This window comes from Rhinolophus sinicus, chromosome 11 (genome assembly GCF_057876585.1).
Source record: "Rhinolophus sinicus isolate RSI-liver-muscle chromosome 11, RSI-T2T, whole genome shotgun sequence".
Taxonomy (NCBI): domain Eukaryota; kingdom Metazoa; phylum Chordata; class Mammalia; order Chiroptera; family Rhinolophidae; genus Rhinolophus; species Rhinolophus sinicus.
In genome coordinates this window covers 27,303,868-27,326,947 of record NC_142511.1, presented here as the reverse complement: position 1 = coordinate 27,326,947, position 23,080 = coordinate 27,303,868, and the positions used below count along the sequence as shown (strand labels likewise).

At 71.0% G+C, this 23,080-nt stretch overlaps 6 pseudogenes; all 6 read right to left on the bottom strand.

Annotated features, from left to right (window-relative positions):
- Positions 1 to 3,294: 3,294 nt before the first annotated feature.
- LOC148756793 (5S ribosomal RNA) lies at positions 3,295 to 3,414 on the bottom strand (annotated as a pseudogene).
- A 1,427-nt stretch (positions 3,415 to 4,841) lies between these two features.
- Positions 4,842 to 4,961, bottom strand: LOC148756792 (5S ribosomal RNA; annotated as a pseudogene).
- Positions 4,962 to 9,662: 4,701 nt separating this feature from the next.
- Positions 9,663 to 9,782, bottom strand: LOC148756791 (5S ribosomal RNA; annotated as a pseudogene).
- Positions 9,783 to 11,192: 1,410 nt separating this feature from the next.
- LOC148756790 (5S ribosomal RNA) lies at positions 11,193 to 11,312 on the bottom strand (annotated as a pseudogene).
- Positions 11,313 to 16,020: 4,708 nt separating this feature from the next.
- On the bottom strand, positions 16,021 to 16,140 carry LOC148756789 (5S ribosomal RNA; annotated as a pseudogene).
- Positions 16,141 to 17,543: 1,403 nt separating this feature from the next.
- Positions 17,544 to 17,663, bottom strand: LOC148756788 (5S ribosomal RNA; annotated as a pseudogene).
- Between the last annotated feature and the right edge of the window lie 5,417 nt (positions 17,664 to 23,080).

The window sequence follows — 23,080 nt, the reverse complement described above, 5'->3', positions numbered from 1 at the left end:
ACGGGGGGACTGGGGGATGGGGGGACAAGGGGACCGGGGGACCGGGGGGACAGGGGGACTGGGTACTGGGAGACAGTGGGACCAGGGGACGGGGGGACCGGGAGATGGGGGGACACGGTACCAGGGGAAAGGGAGACCGGGGAATTGGGGGACAGGGAGACTGGGGGACTGGGGGATTGGGGGAATGAGAGGACGGTGGGACTGGCGGACGGTGGGACGGAGGGACCAGGAGACCGGTGGATGGAGGGACAGGAGTACGAGGGTACTGGGGGACGAGGGACATGGGGAGGGGGGGACCGGGAAACGGGGGAACGGGGGACCGTGAGACGGGGGGACCGGGAGATGGGGGACCTGGGGCCGGGGGGACGGGGTGACGGGGGGACCGGGAGACAGAGGGACAGGGGGACTGGAGGGTCGGGGGGACCGGGGTACGGGGGGACCGGGGGACGGGGGGACCGGGGCAACGGAGACGGGGGGACCGGGGGAACGGCGGATGGGGGGACCAGGGGACCCGCGGACCGGGGGACCGGAGGTTGGGGGGACCGGGGGATAGGGGACCGGGCGACGGGGTGACCAGGGGCATGAATGGACTGGGGGGACGGGGGTACCAGTGGACCGGGAGATGGGGGGACCGGGGGACCGGGGACCGGGGGACGGGGGGACCGGGGGACCGGGGGTTGGGGGACTGGGGGATGAGGGGACCGGGAGATCGGGTACCGGGGAACGGGGCGACTAGGAGACGGGGGACCGCGAGACGGGGGACCGGGGACGGGGTGACCGGGAGATGGGACACCGGGAGACGGGAGACTGTGGGACGGGAGGACCGGAAGACGGGGCGAACGGAGAACTGGGGGATCGGTAGACGGGGGCCAGGGCGATGGGGGAACCGGGGGACTGGGGGACCGGGGGACCGGGGGCCAGGGACCGGGGGTTGGGGGTCCAGGGGATGAGGGGACCGGGAGACGGGGGACCTGGGGACCGGGCGACCGGGAGACGGGGGACCGGGAGACGGGGGGATGGGTGTGCGGCCGGACCGGGAGACAGAGGGACAGGGAGATGGGGGGACCGGGGGACCGGGGGAAGGGGGTAACACTGGACGGAGGACCGGGGGACCGGAAGACCGGGCGACCGGGAGACAGGGGACCGGGAGACTGGGGACCGGGAGACGGGGCGACCGGGGAACGGGGGGACCGGTAGAAGGGCGCCTGGGCGCCGGGGGAACCGGGGGACCGGGGGACCAGGAGACGGGGGACCGGGGAACGGGAGACCGGGGGTATGGGGGGACGGGGGGACCAGGCGAAGGAGGGACGGGGGGACGGGGAGACGTTGGGACTGGGGGACCGGGGGACAGGTGGACCGCGAGACGGAGGACCGGGAGACGGGGGAACGGGGGTCGGGGGACCCGGGAAGGGGGGGAACGGGAGACGAGGGAATGGGGGACGGGTGGACCAGGGGCGTGGGGGGACTGGGGGGACGGGGGAGCGGGGGACGGGGGATGGGGCACTGGGGGGACGGGGGCACCGGGGGACGGGTGGACTGGGAGAGGGTGGATGGGGGTACGGGGGAACAGGGGGATCAGGGGACGGGGGGAACAGGGGACGGGGGGGACCGGAATAGGGGGGATGGTGGAACGTGGGGACGGGGGACCCGGGAGACGGGGGACAGGAAGACGGGGAACCGGGGGAACGGAGACAGGGGTGACGGGGAGACGGGGGTACCGGGGGACGGGGGTACTGCGTGGGGCTGCACTGACATCAGCTGTTACCGCTTGGCCTTCAGCTGTTGCCAGTTGGCCATTGGACACCGGCAGAGCTGCGGTGGCCAAGCTAGGAAGCGCGGATGGTGGACTGCAAATTGCAGAGGGGCGCGGACTGCAGTGGGCCGGCTTGGTGGGTCTGTTGGTTGGCAGAGAATCGGCCAGCAGGTGGGGGATCGGGCGGCTCCGGCTTGCCGTGTCTCCAAGCCAGCCGCCCGTGAGACATGGTGCTATGAGCCCCCTATCCGTGGCTCTGTGGGTGTTCCTTCTTGGCCTCGCCAAATCCTGCGTTCTTGTGCGGGCAGAGGGACTAGAGTCCCCGCAGGACAGGGACAGACAGACAGAACGGGAGGAGGAGTAAGAGGGAGCGAGATGGAAATATACACGTATATGTACATGTATGTGTCTAGACATACAGAGAGACATGGACAGAGACAGAGAAAGAGGGGGCTGGCACGCGGGGAGAGAGCTCCTGAGCCAGAGCCAGAACCCAACAGGCACGTCACAGAGCCAGACAGACATGGGGTGGGGGAGGGTGGGAGGGACGCCCATTCGGGCACACGGACTGGGACAGACGCACTGAGGCTGTGTTGAAGTGGTGGCTTCTCCACCGGAGTGTGGTCGTGCCCGGGGCTGGGCTCCGCCAAGGAGGCATTGCCCTGGCGTTGGCAGTCACCATTGAAGCCCCCGGGGCGGGCCGCCAGGGTCTCCGGAGGGCCAGTGGGCTCTGAGCCCCGCCCAGGGACCCGCCCGCGGGAGGAGAGTGGCAGCCCCCAGGCACCCTGGTTGTGAGGATTGTGTGCCTGCGTGCCTGCTCTTCCCTTGTGGCGGTCTCCCCTGGAGTCGATGGCGCGTGGTGTGTTGGGGTGCTGCTCCCGCCGTCCCCTGGTTTGTCCCGGCTCTTTGTGCCCTTTGTGTCGGGGACACCGTGGCCGGCGGGAAGGGAGGGCTCCTGGCTCTTGTGGGAGACGGGAGGGGACGCGCGGGGGTGTGGGGAGAGGTGCCTGCCCGCGGAGACAGAAGACTCCGGTGGGGCGGGGCGGGTGGGCGTCCCGTTTGCCCGAGGACACGCCGATCCTGTGTCTCGGGGCCCAGGGGCAGGCGCAGGGATGGGCGTCCCCTGGGCTCGGGCCGAGGTGCAAAGGACCGGCACGTCATGGGATGGAGAGAGCCTGGTGGAAGCCTGCGCCGGCAGGCAGCCCTGGGCTTGGGCGTTGGGGGTTGCGGCGGCGGCAGGGTCGGGGAGCGAGAGGGAGCCCTGCGATGGCGGTGGCGGCGGCGGCGACCTAGACGCGGCTGACTGCTGCAGGCTGACGGCCTGCCTCGGCGAAGAGCACTAAGAAGAGGGAGAGGGGGGGAGCCCTGGCCGACAGGCCTGGTGTGCGGCCGGGGATGCGAGCTTGTAGTGCTGGGCGGCTGTCCCTCCTCTGGCCAGGGGGACCTTCGGCTGGCTGGGCGGCTGCAGGGGTTGCAGAGGGGCAAGGGGCGGCAGGGATTCGGAGGGAGGCACGCCGGGGCGGCGGCGCAAAAGGAGAGGCGAGCAAAAGCCTACAGGTATTCCCAGGAGGTCTCCCATGCAAGTACTAACCAGGCCCCTCCCTGCTTAGCTCCCGAGCTCAGAGGAGATCGGGCGCGTTCAGGGTGGTATGGCCGTAGACGCTGGGACCCGGCTCCCGCGCCCCAAGAGCCTGCTCCCGGCCTGTCTCGTGAGCGCCCGCCATGCAGATGAGCCGCTCCGGTGGCGAGCATCGACCCGCGGGCCGGCTCTGCCAGCACCGCGTCCCCCCCCAGTCCGGCTCCCCGCCTCTTCCTAATGCCCCTGGCGTGGGCGGCGGGCTACTCCTGGCCGACAGCGAGGCCCCTTCGCGCCACCCGGGGCTCCATGGGACACTGCCACTTCCCTGATGGTGCCAGAAGTCGTGGAACTCTGGCATCCTGGGACTCCCCGCACCCAGACCGGCATACAACCCGCCCCCCTACCGCCACCAGGTTTACCCCCAACCGCAGCCCCAAGGCTGGTGGAGGCCTGCACCAGCAGGCAACCCTGGGCCTGGGAGTTGTGGGAGGATCCCGCGGCGGCGGCGGGGGCGGCTGCGGCGGCGGCGGCGGCGGCGGCGGCGGCGGAGGCAGGGGAGGGTGGCGAGGTAGGCGATGGCAACCGCGTGGATGGCGCCAGGGCGACGATGGCGGCGGCGACAATGGGGGCTTTGACGGTGGGCGCTGGGACACGGGGGCCGATGGCGGCGGCGGTGGCGGCGGGGGCTGGGGAGGGCGTGAGGGCGGTGCTGGCGGCGGAGGCCAGGAGAGCAGAGGCGGGAGACTGAGCGAGTATGGCATTGGTGGCGGCGGGGGCTGGGGCGGGGGCGGGGAAGATGGCGGTGCTGGAGGCGGGGAGAGCAGAGGAGGGAATTGAGGGAGTGCGGCAATGGCGGCAGCGGGGGCTGGGGAGGGCGTGAGGGCGGTGCTGGCGGCGGAGGCCGGGAGAGCAGAGGCGGGAGACTGAGGGAGTATGGCGATGGTGGCTGCGGGGGTCTGGGGCGGGGGCGGGGGAGATGGCGGTGCTGGAGGCGGGGAGAGCGGAGGAGGGAATTGAGGGAGTACGGATATGGCTGCGGCGGGGGCGGGGGTGGGGGAGAGGGCAGCACTGGTGGCGGAGATGGGGAGCGCGGTGCTGGCGGCCGAGGTGGGGAGAGCACAGGAGGGAGTTTGAGGGAGTTTGGCGGTGGCGGCGGCGGGGGCGGGGACAGGGGCGGGGGCGAGGGCAGCGCTGGCGGGGGGGGGGGGGGGGGGTGGGGGGGGTGGGGGGGTGGAGGGGGTGGGGAGCCCGGTGGTGGCGGTGGCTTTGGCGCAGGCGGCGGTGGCGGCGACCGCGAGTCGGCGAAGGATTCGCGATGACGGCCTGCGGGACCGAAGAGGACTGAGAGGAGGGTGTGTGGGGGGAGCCCTGGCCCACGGGCCTGGTGTGCGGCCGGGGCTGCCAGCTTGTAGTGCCGGGCGGCTGACCCTCTGCTGGTCAGGGGGACCTGCGGCTGGCTGGGAGGCTGCAGAGGGAGCCACGCCGGAGCGGCGATGCAAAAGGAGACGCTAGCAAAAGCCAACAGGTATTCCCAGGCGGTCTCCCATCCAAGTACTAACCAGGACAGACCCTGCTTCGCTTCCGAGATCAGACGAGATCTGCTGCGTTCAGGGTGGTATGGCCTTAGGCACTGGGACCCGGCTCCCGGCACTCCAAGAGCCTGCTCCCGACTTGCCTCCTGAGCGCACGCGCCATGCTGCTGGGCCGCTCGGGTGGCGAGCATGTCTGCCCGAGTGCCCCCCGCCCGCTCCCCGCCTCCTCCGGTCGCCGCTGGTGTGGGCGACGAGCTACTCCTGGCCCGCAGCGAGGCCCCTTCGCGCCCCCCAGTGGCTCCACAGGCCTCTGTCACTTCCCTGACTGTGACATATGTCTGGGCGCCCTGGCATCCTGGGACTCCCCACGCCCGGAATGGCTTTTACCACGCCCCCCTACCCCAACCCCTCTCATCCCCCCCCCCAGCCCCACAACCGCACACCCCCCTTGCTGCTGTGCTGTCCCCACCACTCAGGGCCACCGAGGGGGTCGCAGGGTCCTCTCAGTCCCCTCCACCCTAGGGACGTGCGACCCAGGCCCTGGCCCTGGCCGGCCCCACCCACTGGCCCAAAGCCAGGGAGAGCCACCCGCGACCAGGGGGCAGCACCTCCAGACTGCCGCCACCCTTCGTCACACAGCCTTCTGTCTGGGCCCTCGCCCCTCATCAGCGACCGGCGTCCCGCCCGATCACTGGTCACTTCACTGGCTACACATCACCTCTCCTGACCCAGGGTGTTGAGAGAGAGGATGAGAGAAGGCCAGAGACGGAGCAAGAGGTAGGCGGAGAGAGACAGACGGGGACTGTGGGGACAGACTTGCAGAGAGCACTTTCCAGGCTCTGGGCCTCGCGTGGAGGGGTGCTGCGTGGGGGCTGCACGGACATCAGCTGTTACCGCTTGGCCATCAGCTGTTGCCAGTTGGCCATTGGCCACTGGCAGAGCTGCGGTGGCCAAGGTAGGAAGCGCGGATGGTGGACTGCAAATTGCAGAGGGGCGCGGACTGCAGTGGGCCGGCTTGGTGGGTCTGTTGGTTGGCAGAGAATCGTCCGGCAGGTTGGGGATCGGGCGGCTCCGGCTTGCCGTGTCTCCAAGCCAGCCGCCCGTGAGACATGGTGCTATGAGCCCCCTATCCGTGGCTCTGTTGGTGTTCCTTCTTGGCCTCGCCAAATCCTGCGTTCTTGTGCGGGCAGAGGGACTAGAGTCCCCGCAGGACAGGGACCGACAGACAGAACGGGGGGACAGGGGGACCGGGGGATGGGAGGACCGGGGGACAGGGGACCGGGAGACGGGTGTAAGGGGGGGGACAGGGAGAACGGTGGGACTGTAGGAACCCGGGGCGGGGGTACCGGGGGACGGGGTACCAGGAGATGGGGGAAGGGGGGCAGGGGGACAGGGAGACCGTTGGAACTGGGAGAACCGGGGGACGGGGGGTCTGGGAGACGGGGGCATGTGGGACGGGGGGAAGGGGTGACCGGAAGATGGGGGGACGGGAGTACGAGAGGGCCGGGGGGACGGGGGGACTGGGGGATGGGGGGACAAGGGGACCGGGGGACCGGGGGGACAGGGGGACTGGGTACTGGGAGACAGTGGGACCAGGGGACGGGGGGACCGGGAGATGGGGGGACACGGTACCAGGGGAAAGGGAGACCGGGGAATTGGGGGACAGGGAGACTGGGGGACTGGGGGATTGGGGGAATGAGAGGACGGTGGGACTGGCGGACGGTGGGACGGAGGGACCAGGAGACCGGTGGATGGAGGGACAGGAGTACGAGGGTACTGGGGGACGAGGGACATGGGGAGGGGGGGACCGGGAAACGGGGGAACGGGGGACCGTGAGACGGGGGGACCGGGAGATGGGGGACCTGGGGCCGGGGGGACGGGGTGACGGGGGGACCGGGAGACAGAGGGACAGGGGGACTGGAGGGTCGGGGGGACCGGGGTACGGGGGGACCGGGGGACGGGGGGACCGGGGCAACGGAGACGGGGGGGACCGGGGGAACGGCGGATGGGGGGACCAGGGGACCCGCGGACCGGGGGACCGGAGGTTGGGGGGACCGGGGGATAGGGGACCGGGCGACGGGGTGACCAGGGGCATGAATGGACTGGGGGGACGGGGGTACCAGTGGACCGGGAGATGGGGGACCGGGGGACCGGGGACCGGGGGACGGGGGGACCGGGGGACCGGGGGTTGGGGGACTGGGGGATGAGGGGACCGGGAGATCGGGTACCGGGGAACGGGGCGACTAGGAGACGGGGGACCGTGAGACGGGGGACCGGGGACGGGGTGACCGGGAGATGGGACACCGGGAGACGGGAGACTGTGGGACGGGAGGACCGGAAGACGGGGCGAACGGAGAACTGGGGGATCGGTAGACGGGGGCCAGGGCGATGGGGGAACCGGGGGACTGGGGGACCGGGGGACCAGGGACCGGGGGTTGGGGGTCCAGGGGATGAGGGGACCGGGAGACGGGGGACCTGGGGACCGGGCGACCGGGAGACGGGGGACCGGGAGACGGGGGGATGGGTGTGCGGCCGGACCGGGAGACAGAGGGACAGGGAGATGGGGGGACCGGGGGACCGGGGGAAGGGGGTAACACTGGACGGAGGACCGGGGGACCGGAAGACCGGGCGACCGGGAGACAGGGGACCGGGAGACTGGGGACCGGGAGACGGGGCGACCGGGGAACGGGGGGACCGGTAGAAGGGCGCCTGGGCGCCGGGGGAACCGGGGGACCGGGGGACCAGGAGACGGGGGACGGGGGAACGGGAGACCGGGGGTATGGGGGGACGGGGGGACCAGGCGAAGGAGGGACGTGGGGACGGGGAGACGTTGGGACTGGGGGACCGGGGGACAGGTGGACCGCGAGACGGAGGACCGGGAGACGGGGGAACGGGGGTCGGGGGACCCGGGGAGGGGGGGAACGGGAGACGAGGGAATGGGGGACGGGTGGACCAGGGGCGTGGGGGGACTGGGGGGACGGGGGAGCGGGGGACGGGGGATGGGGCACTGGGGGGACGGGGGCACCGGGGGACGGGTGGACTGGGAGAGGGTGGATGGGGGTACGGGGGAACAGGGGGATCAGGGGACGGGGGGAACAGGGGACGGGGGGGACCGGAATAGGGGGGATGGTGGAACGTGGGGACGGGGGACCCGGGAGACGGGGGACAGGAAGACGGGGAACCGGGGGAACGGAGACAGGGGTGACGGGGAGACGGGGGTACCGGGGGACGGGGGTACTGCGTGGGGCTGCACTGACATCAGCTGTTACCGCTTGGCCTTCAGCTGTTGCCAGTTGGCCATTGGACACCGGCAGAGCTGCGGTGGCCAAGCTAGGAAGCGCGGATGGTGGACTGCAAATTGCAGAGGGGCGCGGACTGCAGTGGGCCGGCTTGGTGGGTCTGTTGGTTGGCAGAGAATCGGCCAGCAGGTGGGGGATCGGGCGGCTCCGGCTTGCCGTGTCTCCAAGCCAGCCGCCCGTGAGACATGGTGCTATGAGCCCCCTATCCGTGGCTCTGTGGGTGTTCCTTCTTGGCCTCGCCAAATCCTGCGTTCTTGTGCGGGCAGAGGGACTAGAGTCCCCGCAGGACAGGGACAGACAGACAGAACGGGAGGAGGAGTAAGAGGGAGCGAGATGGAAATATACACGTATATGTACATGTATGTGTCTAGACATACAGAGAGACATGGACAGAGACAGAGAAAGAGGGGGCTGGCACGCGGGGAGAGAGCTCCTGAGCCAGAGCCAGAACCCAACAGGCACGTCACAGAGCCAGACAGACATGGGGTGGGGGAGGGTGGGAGGGACGCCCATTCGGGCACACGGACTGGGACAGACGCACTGAGGCTGTGTTGAAGTGGTGGCTTCTCCACCGGAGTGTGGTCGTGCCCGGGGCTGGGCTCCGCCAAGGAGGCATTGCCCTGGCGTTGGCAGTCACCATTGAAGCCCCCGGGGCGGGCCGCCAGGGTCTCCGGAGGGCCAGTGGGCTCTGAGCCCCGCCCAGGGACCCGCCCGCGGGAGGAGAGTGGCAGCCCCCAGGCACCCTGGTTGTGAGGATTGTGTGCCTGCGTGCCTGCTCTTCCCTTGTGGCGGTCTCCCCTGGAGTCGATGGCGCGTGGTGTGTTGGGGTGCTGCTCCCGCCGTCCCCTGGTTTGTCCCGGCTCTTTGTGCCCTTTGTGTCGGGGACACCGTGGCCGGCGGGAAGGGAGGGCTCCTGGCTCTTGTGGGAGACGGGAGGGGACGCGCGGGGGTGTGGGGAGAGGTGCCTGCCCGCGGAGACAGAAGACTCCGGTGGGGCGGGGCGGGTGGGCGTCCCGTTTGCCCGAGGACACGCCGATCCTGTGTCTCGGGGCCCAGGGGCAGGCGCAGGGATGGGCGTCCCCTGGGCTCGGGCCGAGGTGCAAAGGACCGGCACGTCCTGGGATGGAGAGAGCCTGGTGGAAGCCTGCGCCGGCAGGCAGCCCTGGGCTTGGGCGTTGGGGGTTGCGGCGGCGGCAGGGTCGGGGAGCGAGAGGGAGCCCTGCGATGGCGGTGGCGGCGGCGGCGAACTAGACGCGGCTGACTGCTGCAGGCTGACGGCCTGCCTCGGCGAAGAGCACTAAGAAGAGGGAGAGGGGGGGAGCCCTGGCCGACAGGCCTGGTGTGCGGCCGGGGATGCGAGCTTGTAGTGCTGGGCGGCTGTCCCTCCTCTGGCCAGCGGGACCTTCGGCTGGCTGGGCGGCTGCAGGGGTTGCAGAGGGGCAAGGGGCGGCAGGGATTCGGAGGGAGGCACGCCGGGGCGGCGGCGCAAAAGGAGAGGCGAGCAAAAGCCTACAGGTATTCCCAGGAGGTCTCCCATGCAAGTACTAACCAGGCCCCTCCCTGCTTAGCTCCCGAGCTCAGAGGAGATCGGGCGCGTTCAGGGTGGTATGGCCGTAGACGCTGGGACCCGGCTCCCGCGCCCCAAGAGCCTGCTCCCGGCCTGTCTCGTGAGCGCCCGCCATGCAGATGAGCCGCTCCGGTGGCGAGCATCGACCCGCGGGCCGGCTCTGCCAGCACCGCGTCCCCCCCCAGTCCGGCTCCCCGCCTCTTCCTAATGCCCCTGGCGTGGGCGGCGGGCTACTCCTGGCCGACAGCGAGGCCCCTTCGCGCCACCCGGGGCTCCATGGGACACTGCCACTTCCCTGATGGTGCCAGAAGTCGTGGAACTCTGGCATCCTGGGACTCCCCGCACCCAGACCGGCATACAACCCGCCCCCCTACCGCCACCAGGTTTACCCCCAACCGCAGCCCCAAGGCTGGTGGAGGCCTGCACCAGCAGGCAACCCTGGGCCTGGGAGTTGTGGGAGGATCCCGCGGCGGCGGCGGGGGCGGCTGCGGCGGCGGCGGCGGCGGCGGCGGCGGCGGAGGCAGGGGAGGGTGGCGAGGTAGGCGATGGCAACCGCGTGGATGGCGCCAGGGCGACGATGGCGGCGGCGACAATGGGGGCTTTGACGGTGGGCGCTGGGACACGGGGGCCGATGGCGGCGGCGGTGGCGGCGGGGGCTGGGGAGGGCGTGAGGGCGGTGCTGGCGGCGGAGGCCAGGAGAGCAGAGGCGGGAGACTGAGCGAGTATGGCATTGGTGGCGGCGGGGGCTGGGGCGGGGGCGGGGAAGATGGCGGTGCTGGAGGCGGGGAGAGCAGAGGAGGGAATTGAGGGAGTGCGGCAATGGCGGCAGCGGGGGCTGGGGAGGGCGTGAGGGCGGTGCTGGCGGCGGAGGCCGGGAGAGCAGAGGCGGGAGACTGAGGGAGTATGGCGATGGTGGCTGCGGGGGTCTGGGGCGGGGGCGGGGGAGATGGCGGTGCTGGAGGCGGGGAGAGCGGAGGAGGGAATTGAGGGAGTACGGATATGGCGGCGGCGGGGGCGGGGGTGGGGGAGAGGGCAGCACTGGTGGCGGAGATGGGGAGCGCGGTGCTGGCGGCCGAGGTGGGGAGAGCACAGGAGGGAGTTTGAGGGAGTTTGGCGGTGGCGGCGGCGGGGGCGGGGACAGGGGCGGGGGCGAGGGCAGCGCTGGCGGGGGTGGGGGGGGTGGGAGGGTGGGGTGGGGAGCCCGGTGGTGGCGGTGGCTTTGGCGCAGGCGGCGGTGGCGGCGACCGCGAGTCGGCGAAGGATTCGCGATGACGGCCTGCGGGACCGAAGAGGACTGAGAGGAGGGTGTGTGGGGGGAGCCCTGGCCCACGGGCCTGGTGTGCGGCCGGGGCTGCCAGCTTGTAGTGCCGGGCGGCTGACCCTCTGCTGGTCAGGGGGACCTGCGGCTGGCTGGGAGGCTGCAGAGGGAGCCACGCCGGAGCGGCGATGCAAAAGGAGACGCTAGCAAAAGCCAACAGGTATTCCCAGGCGGTCTCCCATCCAAGTACTAACCAGGACAGACCCTGCTTCGCTTCCGAGATCAGACGAGATCTGCTGCGTTCAGGGTGGTATGGCCTTAGGCACTGGGACCCGGCTCCCGGCACTCCAAGAGCCTGCTCCCGACTTGCCTCCTGAGCGCACGCGCCATGCTGCTGGGCCGCTCGGGTGGCGAGCATGTCTGCCCGAGTGCCTCCCGCCCGCTCCCCGCCTCCTCCGGTCGCCGCTGGTGTGGGCGACGAGCTACTCCTGGCCCGCAGCGAGGCCCCTTCGCGCCCCCCAGTGGCTCCACAGGCCTCTGTCACTTCCCTGACTGTGACATATGTCTGGGCGCCCTGGCATCCTGGGACTCCCCACGCCCGGAATGGCTTTTACCACGCCCCCCTACCCCAACCCCTCTCATCCCCCCCCCCAGCCCCACAACCGCACACCCCCCTTGCTGCTGTGCTGTCCCCACCACTCAGGGCCACCGAGGGGGTCGCAGGGTCCTCTCAGTCCCCTCCACCCTAGGGACGTGCGACCCAGGCCCTGGCCCTGGCCGGCCCCACCCACTGGCCCAAAGCCAGGGAGAGCCACCCGCGACCAGGGGGCAGCACCTCCAGACTGCCGCCACCCTTCGTCACACAGCCTTCTGTCTGGGCCCTCGCCCCTCATCAGCGACCGGCGTCCCGCCCGATCACTGGTCACTTCACTGGCTACACATCACCTCTCCTGACCCAGGGTGTTGAGAGAGAGGATGAGAGAAGGCCAGAGACGGAGCAAGAGGTAGGCGGAGAGAGACAGACGGGGACTGTGGGGACAGACTTGCAGAGAGCACTTTCCAGGCTCTGGGCCTCGCGTGGAGGGGTGCTGCGTGAGGGCTGCACGGACATCAGCTGTTACCGCTTGGCCATCAGCTGTTGCCAGTTGGCCATTGGCCACTGGCAGAGCTGCGGTGGCCAAGGTAGGAAGCGCGGATGGTGGACTGCAAATTGCAGAGGGGCGCGGACTGCAGTGGGCCGGCTTGGTGGGTCTGTTGGTTGGCAGAGAATCGTCCGGCAGGTTGGGGATCGGGCGGCTCCGGCTTGCCGTGTCTCCAAGCCAGCCGCCCGTGAGACATGGTGCTATGAGCCCCCTATCCGTGGCTCTGTTGGTGTTCCTTCTTGGCCTCGCCAAATCCTGGGTTCTTGTGCGGGCAGAGGGACTAGAGTCCCCGCAGGACAGGGACCGACAGACAGAACGGGGGGACAGGGGGACCGGGGGATGGGAGGACCGGGGGACAGGGGACCGGGAGACGGGTGTAAGGGGGGGGACAGGGAGAACGGTGGGACTGTAGGAACCCGGGGCGGGGGTACCGGGGGACCGGGTACCAGGAGATGGGGGAAGGGTGGCAGGGGGACAGGGAGACCGTTGGAACTGGGAGAACCGGGGGACGGGGGGTCTGGGAGACGGGGGCATGTGGGACGGGGGGAAGGGGTGACCGGAAGATGGGGGGACGGGAGTACGAGAGGGCCGGGGGGACGGGGGGACTGGGGGATGGGGGGACAAGGGGACCGGGGGACCGGGGGGACAGGGGGACTGGGTACTGGGAGACAGTGGGACCAGGGGACGGGGGGACCGGGAGATGGGGGGACACGGTACCAGGGGAAAGGGAGACCGGGGAATTGGGGGACAGGGAGACTGGGGGACTGGGGGATTGGGGGAATGAGAGGACGGTGGGACTGGCGGACGGTGGGACGGAGGGACCAGGAGACCGGTGGATGGAGGGACAGGAGTACGAGGGTACTGGGGGACGAGGGACATGGGGAGGGGGGGACCGGGAAACGGGGGAACGGGGGACCGTGAGACGGGGGACCGGGAGATGGGGGACCTGGGGCCGGGGGGACGGGGTGACGGGGGGACCGGGAGACAGAGGGACAGGGGGACTGGAGGGTCGGGGGGACCGGGGTACGGGGGGACCGGGGGACGGGGGGACCGGGGCAACGGAGACGGGGGGGACCGGGGGAACGGCGGATGGGGGGACCAGGGGACCCGCGGACCGGGGGACCGGAGGTTGGGGGGACCGGGGGATAGGGGACCGGGCGACGGGGTGACCAGGGGCATGAATGGACTGGGGGGACGGGGGTACCAGTGGACCGGGAGATGGGGGGACCGGGGGACCGGGGACCGGGGGACGGGGGGACCGGGGGACCGGGGGTTGGGGGACTGGGGGATGAGGGGACCGGGAGATCGGGTACCGGGGAACGGGGCGACTAGGAGACGGGGGACCGCGAGACGGGGGACCGGGGACGGGGTGACCGGGAGATGGGACACCGGGAGACGGGAGACTGTGGGACGGGAGGACCGGAAGACGGGGCGAACGGAGAACTGGGGGATCGGTAGACGGGGGCCAGGGCGATGGGGGAACCGGGGGACTGGGGGACCGGGGGACCGGGGGCCAGGGACCGGGGGTTGGGGGTCCAGGGGATGAGGGGACCGGGAGACGGGGGACCTGGGGACCGGGCGACCGGGAGACGGGGGACCGGGAGACGGGGGGATGGGTGTGCGGCCGGACCGGGAGACAGAGGGACAGGGAGATGGGGGGACCGGGGGACCGGGGGAAGGGGGTAACACTGGACGGAGGACCGGGGGACCGGAAGACCGGGCGACCGGGAGACAGGGGACCGGGAGACTGGGGACCGGGAGACGGGGCGACCGGGGAACGGGGGGACCGGTAGAAGGGCGCCTGGGCGCCGGGGGAACCGGGGGACCGGGGGACCAGGAGACGGGGGACCGGGGAACGGGAGACCGGGGGTATGGGGGGACGGGGGGACCAGGCGAAGGAGGGACGGGGGGACGGGGAGACGTTGGGACTGGGGGACCGGGGGACAGGTGGACCGCGAGACGGAGGACCGGGAGACGGGGGAACGGGGGTCGGGGGACCCGGGAAGGGGGGGAACGGGAGACGAGGGAATGGGGGACGGGTGGACCAGGGGCGTGGGGGGACTGGGGGGACGGGGGAGCGGGGGACGGGGGATGGGGCACTGGGGGGACGGGGGCACCGGGGGACGGGTGGACTGGGAGAGGGTGGATGGGGGTACGGGGGAACAGGGGGATCAGGGGACGGGGGGAACAGGGGACGGGGGGGACCGGAATAGGGGGGATGGTGGAACGTGGGGACGGGGGACCCGGGAGACGGGGGACAGGAAGACGGGGAACCGGGGGAACGGAGACAGGGGTGACGGGGAGACGGGGGTACCGGGGGACGGGGGTACTGCGTGGGGCTGCACTGACATCAGCTGTTACCGCTTGGCCTTCAGCTGTTGCCAGTTGGCCATTGGACACCGGCAGAGCTGCGGTGGCCAAGCTAGGAAGCGCGGATGGTGGACTGCAAATTGCAGAGGGGCGCGGACTGCAGTGGGCCGGCTTGGTGGGTCTGTTGGTTGGCAGAGAATCGGCCAGCAGGTGGGGGATCGGGCGGCTCCGGCTTGCCGTGTCTCCAAGCCAGCCGCCCGTGAGACATGGTGCTATGAGCCCCCTATCCGTGGCTCTGTGGGTGTTCCTTCTTGGCCTCGCCAAATCCTGCGTTCTTGTGCGGGCAGAGGGACTAGAGTCCCCGCAGGACAGGGACAGACAGACAGAACGGGAGGAGGAGTAAGAGGGAGCGAGATGGAAATATACACGTATATGTACATGTATGTGTCTAGACATACAGAGAGACATGGACAGAGACAGAGAAAGAGGGGGCTGGCACGCGGGGAGAGAGCTCCTGAGCCAGAGCCAGAACCCAACAGGCACGTCACAGAGCCAGACAGACATGGGGTGGGGGAGGGTGGGAGGGACGCCCATTCGGGCACACGGACTGGGACAGACGCACTGAGGCTGTGTTGAAGTGGTGGCTTCTCCACCGGAGTGTGGTCGTGCCCGGGGCTGGGCTCCGCCAAGGAGGCATTGCCCTGGCGTTGGCAGTCACCATTGAAGCCCCCGGGGCGGGCCGCCAGGGTCTCCGGAGGGCCAGTGGGCTCTGAGCCCCGCCCAGGGACCCGCCCGCGGGAGGAGAGTGGCAGCCCCCAGGCACCCTGGTTGTGAGGATTGTGTGCCTGCGTGCCTGCTCTTCCCTTGTGGCGGTCTCCCCTGGAGTCGATGGCGCGTGGTGTGTTGGGGTGCTGCTCCCGCCGTCCCCTGGTTTGTCCCGGCTCTTTGTGCCCTTTGTGTCGGGGACACCGTGGCCGGCGGGAAGGGAGGGCTCCTGGCTCTTGTGGGAGACGGGAGGGGACGCGCGGGGGTGTGGGGAGAGGTGCCTGCCCGCGGAGACAGAAGACTCCGGTGGGGCGGGGCGGGTGGGCGTCCCGTTTGCCCGAGGACACGCCGATCCTGTGTCTCGGGGCCCAGGGGCAGGCGCAGGGATGGGCGTCCCCTGGGCTCGGGCCGAGGTGCAAAGGACCGGCACGTCCTGGGATGGAGAGAGCCTGGTGGAAGCCTGCGCCGGCAGGCAGCCCTGGGCTTGGGCGTTGGGGGTTGCGGCGGCGGCAGGGTCGGGGAGCGAGAGGGAGCCCTGCGATGGCGGTGGCGGCGGCGGCGACCTAGACGCGGCTGACTGCTGCAGGCTGACGGCCTGCCTCGGCGAAGAGCACTAAGAAGAGGGAGAGGGGGGGAGCCCTGGCCGACAGGCCTGGTGTGCGGCCGGGGATGCGAGCTTGTAGTGCTGGGCGGCTGTCCCTCCTCTGGCCAGGGGGACCTTCGGCTGGCTGGGCGGCTGCAGGGGTTGCAGAGGGGCAAGGGGCGGCAGGGATTCGGAGGGAGGCACGCCGGGGCGGCGGCGCAAAAGGAGAGGCGAGCAAAAGCCTACAGGTATTCCCAGGAGGTCTCCCATGCAAGTACTAACCAGGCCCCTCCCTGCTTAGCTCCCGAGCTCAGAGGAGATCGGGCGCGTTCAGGGTGGTATGGCCGTAGACGCTGGGACCCGGCTCCCGCGCCCCAAGAGCCTGCTCCCGGCCTGTCTCGTGAGCGCCCGCCATGCAGATGAGCCGCTCCGGTGGCGAGCATCGACCCGCGGGCCGGCTCTGCCAGCACCGCGTCCCCCCCCAGTCCGGCTCCCCGCCTCTTCCTAATGCCCCTGGCGTGGGCGGCGGGCTACTCCTGGCCGACAGCGAGGCCCCTTCGCGCCACCCGGGGCTCCATGGGACACTGCCACTTCCCTGATGGTGCCAGAAGTCGTGGAACTCTGGCATCCTGGGACTCCCGGCACCCAGACCGGCATACAACCCGCCCCCCTACCGCCACCAGGTTTACCCCCAACCGCAGCCCCAAGGCTGGTGGAGGCCTGCACCAGCAGGCAACCCTGGGCCTGGGAGTTGTGGGAGGACCCCGCGGCGGCGGCGGGGGCGGCTGCGGCGGCGGCGGCGGCGGCGGCGGCGGAGGCAGGGGAGGGTGGCGAGGTAGGCGATGGCAACCGCGTGGATGGCGCCAGGGCGACGATGGCGGCGGCGACAATGGGGGCTTTGACGGTGGGCGCTGGGACACGGGGGCCGATGGCGGCGGCGGTGGCGGCGGGGGCTGGGGAGGGCGTGAGGGCGGTGCTGGCGGCGGAGGCCGGGAAAGCAGAGGCGGGAGACTGAGCGAGTATGGCATTGGTGGCGGCGGGGGCTGGGGCGGGGGCGGGGAAGATGGCGGTGCTGGAGGCGGGGAGAGCAGAGGAGGGAATTGAGGGAGTGCGGCAATGGCGGCAGCAGGGGCTGGGGAGGGCGTGAGGGCGGTGCTGGCGGCGGAGGCCGGGAGAGCAGAGGCGGGAGACTGAGGGAGTATGGCGATGGTGGCTGCGGGGGTCTGGGGCGGGGGCGGGGGAGATGGCGGTGCTGGAGGCGGGGAGAGCGGAGGAGGGAATTGAGGGAGTACGGATATGGCGGCGGCGGGGGCGGGGGTGGGGGAGAGGGCAGCACTGGTGGCGGAGATGGGGAGCGCGGTGCTGGCGGCCGAGGTGGGGTGAGCACAGGAGGGAGTTTGAGGGAGTTTGGAGGTGGCGGCGGCGGGGGCGGGGACAGGGGCGGGGGCGAGGGCAGCGCTGGCGGGGGTGGGGGGGGTGGGGGGGGTGGGGAGCCCGGTGGTGGCGGTGGCTTTGGCGCAGGCGGCGGTGGCGGCGACCGCGAGTCGGCGAAGGATTCGCGATGACGGCCTGCGGGACCGAAGAGGACTGAGAGGAGGGTGTGTGGGGGGAGCCCTGGCCCACGGGCCTGGTGTGCGGCCGGGGCTGCCAGCTTGTAGTGCCGGGCGGCTGACCCTCTGCTGGTCAGGGGGACCTGCGGCTGGCTGGGAGGCTGCAGAGGGAGCCACGCCGGAGCGGCGATGCAAAAGGAGACGCTAGCAAAAGCCAACAGGTATTCCCAGGCGGTCTCCCATCCAAGTACTAACCAGGACAGACCCTGCTTCGCTTCCGAGATCAGACGAGATCTGCTGCGTTCAGGGTGGTATGGCCTTAGGCACTGGGACCCGGCTCCCGGCACTCCAAGAGCCTGCTCCCGACTTGCCTCCTGAGCGCACGCGCCATGCTGCTGGGCCGCTCGGGTGGCGAGCATGTCTGCCCGAGTGCCCCCCGCCCGCTCCCCGCCTCCTCCGGTCGCCGCTGGTGTGGGCGACGAGCTACTCCTGGCCCGCAGCGAGGCCCCTTCGCGCCCCCCAGTGGCTCCACAGGCCTCTGTCACTTCCCTGACTGTGACATATGTCTGGGCGCCCTGGCATCCTGGGACTCCCCATGCCCGGAATGGCTTTTACCACGCCCCCCTACCCCAACCCCTCTCATCCCCCCCCCCAGCCCCACAACCGCACATCCCCCTTGCTGCTGTGCTGTCCCCACCACTCAGGGCCACCGAGGGGGTCGCAGGGTCCTCTCAGTCCCCTCCACCCTAGGGACGTGCGACCCAGGCCCTGGCCCTGGCCGGCCCCACCCACTGGCCCAAAGCCAGGGAGAGCCACCCGCGACCAGGGGGCAGCACCTCCAGACTGCCGCCACCCTTCGTCACACAGCCTTCTGTCTGGGCCCTCGCCCCTCATCAGCGACCGGCGTCCCGCCCGATCACTGGTCACTTCACTGGCTACACATCACCTCTCCTGACCCAGGGTGTTGAGAGAGAGGATGAGAGAAGGCCAGAGACGGAGCAAGAGGTAGGCGGAGAGAGACAGACGGGGACTGTGGGGACAGACTTGCAGAGAGCACTTTCCAGGCTCTGGGCCTCGCGTGGAGGGGTGCTGCGTGGGGGCTGCACGGACATCAGCTGTTACCGCTTGGCCATCAGCTGTTGCCAGTTGGCCATTGGCCACTGGCAGAGCTGCGGTGGCCAAGGTAGGAAGCGCGGATGGTGGACTGCAAATTGCAGAGGGGCGCGGACTGCAGTGGGCCGGCTTGGTGGGTCTGTTGGTTGGCAGAGAATCGTCCGGCAGGTTGGGGATCGGGCGGCTCCGGCTTGCCGTGTCTCCAAGCCAGCCGCCCGTGAGACATGGTGCTATGTGCCCCCTATCCGTGGCTCTGTTGGTGTTCCTTCTTGGCCTCGCCAAATCCTGGGTTCTTGTGCGGGCAGAGGGACTAGAGTCCCCGCAGGACAGGGACCGACAGACAGAACGAGGGGGACAGGGGGACCGGGGGATGGGAGGACCGGGGGACAGGGGACCGGGAGACGGGTGTAAGGGGGGGGACAGGGAGAACGGTGGGACTGTAGGAACCCGGGGCGGGGGTACCGGGGGACGGGGTACCAGGAGATGGGGGAAGGGTGGCAGGGGGACAGGGAGACCGTTGGAACTGGGAGAACCGGGGGACGGGGGGTCTGGGAGACGGGGGCATGTGGGACGGGGGGAAGGGGTGACCGGAAGATGGGGGGACGGGAGTACGAGAGGGCCGGGGGGACGGGGGGACTGGGGGATGGGGGGACAAGGGGACCGGGGGACCGGGGGGACAGGGGGACTGGGTACTGGGAGACAGTGGGACCAGGGGACGGGGGGACTGGGAGATGGGGGGACACGGTACCAGGGGAAAGGGAGACCGGGGAATTGGGGGACAGGGAGACTGGGGGACTGGGGGATTGGGGGAATGAGAGGACGGTGGGACTGGCGGACGGTGGGACGGAGGGACCAGGAGACCGGTGGATGGAGGGACAGGAGTACGAGGGTACTGGGGGACGAGGGACATGGGGAGGGGGGGACCGGGAAACGGGGGAACGGGGGACCGTGAGACGGGGGGACCGGGAGATGGGGGACCTGGGGCCGGGGGGCCTGGGTGACGGGGGGACCGGGAGACAGAGGGACAGGGGGACTGGAGGGTCGGGGGGACCGGGGTACGGGGGGACCGGGGGACGGGGGGACCGGGGCAACGGAGACGGGGGGGACCGGGGGAACGGCGGATGGGGGGACCAGGGGACCCGCGGACCGGGGGACCGGAGGTTGGGGGGACCGGGGGATAGGGGACCGGGCGACGGGGTGACCAGGGGCATGAATGGACTGGGGGGACGGGGGTACCAGTGGACCGGGAGATGGGGGGACCGGGGACCGGGGACCGGGGGACGGGGGGACCGGGGGACCGGGGGTTGGGGGACTGGGGGATGAGGGGACCGGGAGATCGGGTACCGGGGAACGGGGCGACTAGGAGACGGGGGACCGCGAGACGGGGGACCGGGGACGGGGTGACCGGGAGATGGGACACCGGGAGACGGGAGACTGTGGGACGGGAGGACCGGAAGACGGGGCGAACGGAGAACTGGGGGATCGGTAGACGGGGGCCAGGGCGATGGGGGAACCGGGGGACTGGGGGACCGGGGGACCAGGGACCGGGGGTTGGGGGTCCAGGGGATGAGGGGACCGGGAGACGGGGGACCTGGGGACCGGGCGACCGGGAGACGGGGGACCGGGAGACGGGGGGATGGGTGTGCGGCCGGACCGGGAGACAGAGGGACAGGGAGATGGGGGGACCGGGGGACCGGGGGAAGGGGGTAACACTGGACGGAGGACCGGGGGACCGGAAGACCGGGCGACCGGGAGACAGGGGACCGGGAGACTGGGGACCGGGAGACGGGGCGACCGGGGAACGGGGGGACCGGTAGAAGGGCGCCTGGGCGCCGGGGGAACCGGGGGACCGGGGGACCAGGAGACGGGGGACCGGGGAACGGGAGACCGGGGGTATGGGGGGACGGGGGGACCAGGCGAAGGAGGGACGGGGGGACGGGGAGACGTTGGGACTGGGGGACCGGGGGACAGGTGGACCGCGAGACGGAGGACCGGGAGACGGGGGAACGGGGGTCGGGGGACCCGGGGAGGGGGGGAACGGGAGACGAGGGAATGGGGGACGGGTGGACCAGGGGCGTGGGGGGACTGGGGGGACGGGGGAGCGGGGGACGGGGGATGGGGCACTGGGGGGACGGGGGCACCGGGGGACGGGTGGACTGGGAGAGGGTGGATGGGGGTACGGGGGAACAGGGGGATCAGGGGACGGGGGGAACAGGGGACGGGGGGGACCGGAATAGGGGGGATGGTGGAACGTGGGGACGGGGGACCCGGGAGACGGGGGACAGGAAGACGGGGAACCGGGGGAACGGAGACAGGGGTGACGGGGAGACGGGGGTACCGGGGGACGGGGGTACTGCGTGGGGCTGCACTGACATCAGCTGTTACCGCTTGGCCTTCAGCTGTTGCCAGTTGGCCATTGGACACCGGCAGAGCTGCGGTGGCCAAGCTAGGAAGCGCGGATGGTGGACTGCAAATTGCAGAGGGGCGCGGACTGCAGTGGGCCGGCTTGGTGGGTCTGTTGGTTGGCAGAGAATCGGCCAGCAGGTGGGGGATCGGGCGGCTCCGGCTTGCCGTGTCTCCAAGCCAGCCGCCCGTGAGACATGGTGCTATGAGCCCCCTATCCGTGGCTCTGTGGGTGTTCCTTCTTGGCCTCGCCAAATCCTGCGTTCTTGTGCGGGCAGAGGGACTAGAGTCCCCGCAGGACAGGGACAGACAGACAGAACGGGAGGAGGAGTAAGAGGGAGCGAGATGGAAATATACACGTATATGTACATGTATGTGTCTAGACATACAGAGAGACATGGACAGAGACAGAGAAAGAGGGGGCTGGCACGCGGGGAGAGAGCTCCTGAGCCAGAGCCAGAACCCAACAGGCACGTCACAGAGCCAGACAGACATGGGGTGGGGGAGGGTGGGAGGGACGCCCATTCGGGCACACGGACTGGGACAGACGCACTGAGGCTGTGTTGAAGTGGTGGCTTCTCCACCGGAGTGTGGTCGTGCCCGGGGCTGGGCTCCGCCAAGGAGGCATTGCCCTGGCGTTGGCAGTCACCATTGAAGCCCCCGGGGCGGGCCGCCAGGGTCTCCGGAGGGCCAGTGGGCTCTGAGCCCCGCCCAGGGACCCGCCCGCGGGAGGAGAGTGGCAGCCCCCAGGCACCCTGGTTGTGAGGATTGTGTGCCTGCGTGCCTGCTCTTCCCTTGTGGCGGTCTCCCCTGGAGTCGATGGCGCGTGGTGTGTTGGGGTGCTGCTCCCGCCGTCCCCTGGTTTGTCCCGGCTCTTTGTGCCCTTTGTGTCGGGGACACCGTGGCCGGCGGGAAGGGAGGGCTCCTGCCTCTTGTGGGAGACGGGAGGGGACGCGCGGGGGTGTGGGGAGAGGTGCCTGCCCGCGGAGACAGAAGACTGCGGTGGGGCGGGGCGGGTGGGCGTCCCGTTTGCCCGAGGACACGCCGATCCTGTGTCTCGGGGCCCAGGGGCAGGCGCAGGGATGGGCGTCCCCTGGGCTCGGGCCGAGGTGCAAAGGACCGGCACGTCCTGGGATGGAGAGAGCCTGGTGGAAGCCTGCGCCGGCAGGCAGCCCTGGGCTTGGGCGTTGGGGGTTGCGGCGGCGGCAGGGTCGGGGAGCGAGAGGGAGCCCTGCGATGGCGGTGGCGGCGGCGGCGACCTAGACGCGGCTGACTGCTGCAGGCTGACGGCCTGCCTCGGCGAAGAGCACTAAGAAGAGGGAGAGGGGGGGAGCCCTGGCCGACAGGCCTGGTGTGCGGCCGGGGATGCGAGCTTGTAGTGCTGGGCGGCTGTCCCTCCTCTGGCCAGCGGGACCTTCGGCTGGCTGGGCGGCTGCAGGGGTTGCAGAGGGGCAAGGGGCGGCAGGGATTCGGAGGGAGGCACGCCGGGGCGGCGGCGCAAAAGGAGAGGCGAGCAAAAGCCTACAGGTATTCCCAGGAGGTCTCCCATGCAAGTACTGCAAGTACTAACCAGGCCCCTCCCTGCTTAGCTCCCGAGATCAGAGGAGATCGGGCGCGTTCAGGGTGGTATGGCCGTAGACGCTGGGACCCGGCTCCCGCGCCCCAAGAGCCTGCTCCCGGCCTGTCTCGTGAGCGCCCGCCATGCAGATGAGCCGCTCCGGTGGCGAGCATCGACCCGCGGGCCGGCTCTGCCAGCACCGCGTCCCCCCCCAGTCCGGCTCCCCGCCTCTTCCTAATGCCCCTGGCGTGGGCGGCGGGCTACTCCTGGCCGACAGCGAGGCCCCTTCGCGCCACCCGGGGCTCCATGGGACACTGCCACTTCCCTGATGGTGCCAGAAGTCGTGGAACTCTGGCATCCTGGGACTCCCCGCACCCAGACCGGCATACAACCCGCCCCCCTACCGCCACCAGGTTTACCCCCAACCGCAGCCCCAAGGCTGGTGGAGGCCTGCACCAGCAGGCAACCCTGGGCCTGGGAGTTGTGGGAGGACCCCGCGGCGGCGGCGGGGGCGGCTGCGGCGGCGGCGGCGGCGGCGGCGGAGGCAGGGGAGGGTGGCGAGGTAGGCGATGGCAACCGCGTGGATGGCGCCAGGGCGACGATGGCGGCGGCGACAATGGGGGCTTTGACGGTGGGCGCTGGGACACGGGGGCCGATGGCGGCGGCGG